This window comes from Petaurus breviceps, unplaced genomic scaffold (assembly GCF_028583685.1).
Source record: "Petaurus breviceps papuanus isolate PSGF00001 unplaced genomic scaffold, PetGlider_PUasm1.0 38, whole genome shotgun sequence".
Lineage (NCBI taxonomy): Eukaryota > Metazoa > Chordata > Mammalia > Diprotodontia > Petauridae > Petaurus > Petaurus breviceps.
Genome location: NW_027186304.1, coordinates 13692518 through 13698896, shown reverse-complemented (window position 1 = coordinate 13698896; position 6379 = coordinate 13692518).

Here is a 6379-nt window from a genome sequence, read left to right as displayed (position 1 = left end):
AGAGGAGAGAAAGGAGAGAAGACGGAGGGAGGGGGAGGGGGGGGGGGGAGGGGGGGGGGGGGGGGGGGAGAGGGGGAGGGGGCAGGAGAAGGGGGAGAGGGCGGGGAAAGGGAAGGGGAGGGGGAGAGGGGGGGGGGGAGGGAGAGAGAGAGCATGATTGTAGCATGATTTCCTCGTGCAAGGGGAGAGTGAACCAATGGAGGGGGGCCAAACCAGTCACATCAGCTGGTGCTCAACAAGGGAGCCATCTCATGGGAGATGTCCTTGTGAGTGGGCAACTGGACTGTGGCCCTCAGCACTTCCTTATCTCCAATGAGTACAGAGCAGCCTTGGAACCATGAGGCCCTGAGACAGTTCCTGAATTCCTGTGGGACAGAAAGCGCTTTGAACTCACATTGTCCTGTCCAATTGTAAAGTGAGTGAATTGTCACCAGAAAAGAAATACAATGTGTGGGATATTATTTTTTTCTGAAACATGTATATGTATCAAAATGATACAAAAATGTTCTACATGTTGTATCCCAGGTAGCTAATCTTCCAAATTCCTATTTCCAGTTTTGCCATTTAGCTACCCCTAGTTCAGAAAAACAGAGAGGGAAAGAGAAAGAGAGAAAAGAAAGAAAGAAAAGGGAAAAAGAAGGGAGAGTATTGAACAATACAATTAAATATTAATAACAATGGTTAATTTGACTGAATTTATTCTTATTTAGTCAATGCAGTGTCACTTAAAAAAATCTTCATAGGGCAATATTGAGTTGTAGCATCTATAATTATTTAGTCAAAATTTTCACTTAAATAAACTCATTTTGATGTTCACAGCTACCCACAAACCCTAGCACTAGAAAATGCAGGAAGACAAGTAAAACCCATGATTATTTTTTTTGCTACTGTCACTAATGGGAGTTTACAGTAAAGACTTCAAGTCCATTTGATGCATGAACATAGTAATTCCCCTTAATTGTGTTTGTAAATTCAGTAGCTATTATAGAATGAGACATTTCTAGCTTACATTTTATAAAACTTAATGCACCTCCTGGACTATGAGTCATTCAGTCTTTTACCACTGTGTGATTTAACACTATCTTGAGTATATTAGTGTCATTCAGATTTGTCTGATGATGGCATTGGAAGACATTGGTTCTGTCCCATGTTTAAATGGGAACTGTATACCTTTTGTTTAAAGCTAACAAGATGACATTGCATTTTCCCCCAGGAAGTGTAAAAGAGATAGTTGCATTTCTTCACAAAAGTCCTAAATATAAAAGTAGAAAAAACTAATTTTTTTTTCAAGAAGATGCTTTTTCAGTTCTTTAATTTTCAGATAAGAGAAATAAGGAATATGAAGCAAATCACTGTTATGTTTTCCTTAATCACATTAATAACAACAGCAAACAGCATTTTCCTTTATTGGAAAACCATATTTTACAAAAGATTCTTCAAATATATGTTTAAAAAGTAACTACATATGGAGAACATTGAAGTACCAGTGCTGAAGGCTAAAATGGTGTCATGTTCTTAATATTCACTATGAAGTGAATGTTTGTGTGTATGTAAAATGACAAAATTGGCTTTTTGCCATGGTACCCTTCATTTTTTAACAGCTAGACCAATCTAGGTTCTACCTGTAAAGTCATTATCACCCTCAATTCTGAGACCTCAGGAAGAAAGAAGGTGAGGAATCTTAGATTAATAGTTCACTAGTTCATCACCGAATCAATTTTGCTGCTTTCTCGTCCAACTCTGACTTTGGCACTATAATTCTATAGGAGGTGGATTTCTGTCTTGTATTACAATCCCTCTTTATTTGGGTCTGTTGTGCCTGGCTTTCCCCACCCCCTTCCTCAGGGAGGTGAGCTGACTGCTCTCCCCCACTGGGTCTCCACCCTTTCCCCCAGTCAGCTCACCTGCACAGAAGTGGAAGGGCTTCTGGGTGAGGGGAGGGAGTTTCAAGGTGTGTACTGACCAATCACTGCTTACATAAGGCCCCCTTTATAAGCTGAGGTTCTGCCCCAGATGCGGGCTGTTGCTGGCTGCTACTGCTATTGCTGTACCTGGGACATGGGGTGGTGCCTGCTCAGGTTGCCCTGTGGCCTGATCAGCCAACATGGCATTTTAATAAAAGGTACATTCTAAAATTATTACTCGCATTAATCCAGGTACAGCAGGTCTCTATGCTGTGCTTAGTTCCACTTTAAATAAGTTTCTGCTTTCTAGCAGAAAACCTCCATGACCTTGGCCTCCCTAGCAGAACTAGGGCTAAAAGCAGAGCAAGGAGGCGGCTGGCTGGGGTGGGAAGCATAGGCAACAGGAGAAGGCACAACAAGACATATGTGACTAGAATTCTTTACAACTGCATACTTTTAATGTGACTGATCCTTGCTGTCCATAACACGCTGCTTTTTATTTTGTGCTGAGTCAAGTCCCATGACGTATAGTAAGGACCCATGACTCTGATAGGCAGAGAAACAATGTTAGGATGTCATCTAGCATGCTCGAAGGCTTTGCCCATATTTACATGAATGCCAACTTCTAGGGAGAGTCTAAAAAGCTATGACTATCCCTGGCACACAGCCAGAAAATACATATGTATGCTCCAGTATATTTTCCAAACAATATTTGGCACCATTTAAATATCATTCACTGGAAACCATGCCACAAGGCAAATTCATGAAACATTTTCTAAGCAAGTTAGGATATATTCACTGGAAAAAAGGATTATTTTATTCTTGATATGAATATCCCTAATATTTAGTACAATGCTTATATCATAGTAGGTGCTTAATGAATATGGGATTGACTGCAAGACACTTCAGTAAGTGCTAATGAGGGAATCCTAATAAAGCTGTCCCCAGCCCCAATGTTCTAACTTCATTATAGGCCTGGCCCTACTGAACAGCAGGCCCACTGAACCTACCTACCCCCCTCTCCCACTGCCCAATGTCCTAACTTCTTTTTATATGCCTCATTGCTCACTGGAATAACAGGTGTGTCTCTGAACTCTTAGTTCCCACAGAAACAGCAGTTGTGTCCATATGATGGGAACCTACCGTGTTTCTCCGATAATAAGACACTGTCTTATTATTTGTTTTTGGACAGAAAAACACCAGAGGGCTTATTTTCAGGGGAGGGCTTATTTTAATGAACATTGACAGCAATTTTAATAAACAGGTAAATGTGAACAAAAAAATGTACCTTTATTCAATAAGCAAATCACTGGGGAAGAACAGGATGACACACTCACTGCTGCAGCTCTGATTGGATGCAGCTCGGAGCGCAGTGTGCGTTTCATGGGGGGGGGACGGTGCATACAGAGGGTACCGTAATGTAGCGTGTAGTGCAGGGGATCACCTTCACTACAGTAGCAATCTCAATAGGGCTTATTTTCGGGGGAGGGCTTATTTTAGAGGAATCTTACACAGTAAGGGGAGGGCTTATTTTCGGGATAGGTCTTATTATCAGGGAAACACGGTAGCTACTGCCTCTACCTGGTCACTGCCCCCAGACCCTTTCCCACAGAAATGTGTGTTCATGTATTCAGTCACAATCATACCATCCGTCTAGCCCAAGACAGGAGCACAATACGTAACTATCTGTGTTAACCAGACAGGACCACAATAGCTAGCCAGTTGGAGTGCAGAATGACCAGAATGTTTAACCACTGAACCACAGATGGGACCCCTCCTCCATTACCTAATCCCTTAACAAACTCCTACTGTCTTTTTATTATTAATGATATTCCTCTATTCTATGTAAATTTCTGTTACGCAATTGCATCTTTACCCTATAAAAACCCACCTTGCTTTCTCTAAAGTTGCTGGTTACTCTTGGAACTTAGCCCACTTCCTGAGAGGCATCAATCTCTATAAATGCCTCTACTTGGATTACAGGTGGTCTGACTGAACTCTTTGAAACAGTTTCACCACAACACATCATGAAACTGAAAAAAATTTCAGTGGTTAGAGCCCCCACCTCAACAGTTTTTGGCATCCCTGGGTTTAAACCACAACAGCTTTTTGGCATCCCTGGGTGGGCTCAAGTCTCTGACTCTGACCTCCCCCTCCACGTGGAGCAATATCTTTGATTTGGACCCCCTCTAATCCAAAGATAAGTCTTTTTCCCTTCTCTTAGCTGGGAGGTCCTTCAAGCACCTAGGAAGGCTTGACTGGATTGCTTGGGCCTTTGTGGTTAGCAAATTCCTTCCAGACAGTGGATGTTCTGCTTGGGAATTTTGTGGGGAGCTCTTTATAAAGTCAAATCTTCATCCTTCAGTGGGACACCACTGAATAGATGAGCGTGGCTCTACGGGGGATTTCCTTAGGCTTACTGGCATTCAGTCCCAACTCCCATCCCCTGGGACTACTATACTGCAATAGTACTTGGTCTTTATATAATCTGAAAGGCCAAGAAAAGTGATCACTCTCTGTACTTTCTGTTTTATCTGTCTGCTCTGTGTCTGTGTAAAAATCTCTGAGTCTGCCACCTTGTAAGACTTAAAATGCAGCCAGTCGGAAAAGAAAAAAAAAAAACTGTAACTGGGCTAGAAAGATTGATTGTCTCTTGAAGAAAGGTTGTTGGCAAAGCTTCCTTGGATGCTGGCTAAGTTCTGGAGGTAGAGAGACAGACAGAAAAGGGGGAAGTGGAAACTTCTCCCCTAAGATCTAAGAGAAAAGGGGTCACTTCATTGATCAAAGAGAGGTGGATTTCAAAGCGGCACTTTGGAATAGGACTAAGACTTAACCCTTTGCTGGGTCACAAAAAGAAAACTGTGCAATATCATTGGGAATATGGATCCAGGTAATTGAATTTATTGTGGTTACTATTTGGCACTAAGATTCTCCTGCCTGTAGTCCTGCCTCTGACGAGGCTAGGGCTACCATGCCTTCTCACTGTGGTCCAGCTCTGACCAGACCAGGCCCACAGTGAAAAGTTGGAACCACCAAGATTCTCTTCCTCCTGGTCCGGGCTCTCCCCAGGCTCGGGCTACAGTACTTTCTCCCCGTCATCCTGGCTCTGACCAAGCTGAGGATACAGTGAGAAGTTACAACCACTAAGATTCTCTTTCTCTTGGTCCCTGCTCTTTCCAGGCTAGGACTACAGTGCCTTCTCCCTGTCATCCTCACTCTGACTGAGCTAAGGATACAGGGAAAGGTTAGAACCATTAAGATTCTTCATTCTGTCATTCTGGCTCTGACCAAGCTAAGGCTGCAGTGAAAACTTAGAAGAATGGTAGGGAATTTGAGTTAACCTTCCCCACCTGGTGAAAGAAACAAGGCCAAGGCGGGAGGCACAGCAGCTACAGCCCTAGGCCGCTGGACACCCTGAAGCCCACTCCTCTAGGTAAGCAGATAAACCTCTCCTCTCAAAACCCCAAGTCCTTGCTCCTACACCACCAGAACCCGGAGTTTCTGCTTTAAGCTCCCCAAAGCCTAGCGATCTTAAGCAGGAAGCTTGTGGGTTCCTTTGGGATCCTCCTCCTTATTCACCAAAACTCCCTCCTCAATGCTCCTGGACCTTTAATTTAGCCACTGTACTATACACCCTCCCGGAAGTAGCTGGTCCTTAGTCTTTCCCACGCAAGTTGTGATGCCCTCTTTCTCCTTCCTGCCCAAATCAACCCCCCCCCCCCCCACAACTAGGTTCTGCAACTGTGGGGAGATGAGAAAAGGAGATGGGGAAAACAAGGTCAGAAGTCAACCAGCCTCTGCATTTGGTAAGACCAATCTATCAATAATTTTATATGTGACTTAGAAATGCAATTAATGTCGCCTTACTGTTTGTGCTACTATTGTATGTCTGCATTGTAGTAAAATTCTTTTATATAGTAAAACTTGAGTGACCACTGTGAGCCAGAAATGGTGCTAGACAAAGCAACTTTTAATTTGAATTTTTGAAACTGAAAGACAGTGAAAAAAAATGTTTAAAACCAGTTATGTTTTTTTATTAAGTCCTGCTAATCCTGTCTTAAACCTAAAAGAAGTTGGCTTTACCTTATGAAAATGTTAAGATTGTAAACTAAATTATTTGGGATTATCGTTATAATGTTAAAACCTAACATTGATCCCATAGCAGCTCTAAGGGTAGACAGGGTAGACACTCCCTACTACTTGTATCAGCAAGCATCCCAAGCATCCCCAGGGTGTCTGTCACCACAAGTTCTTGGATCTGCTTTGATAAAGGAAAGCAACTCAAAATGGGTTAACAAGCTCACTCTAATCAGTCAGACATATATCCTTTACCTTGTTCAGGGGAAAAAGGTCAGCACCACGAACTTCAAAGTACACAGGTAGAATTATCAAGACAGAAACAGATCAAATAGACAGCTTTCCGAACCGTCCAACCATTACATCCATACCAAACAACAGCTGGGTTTTTCAAAGCC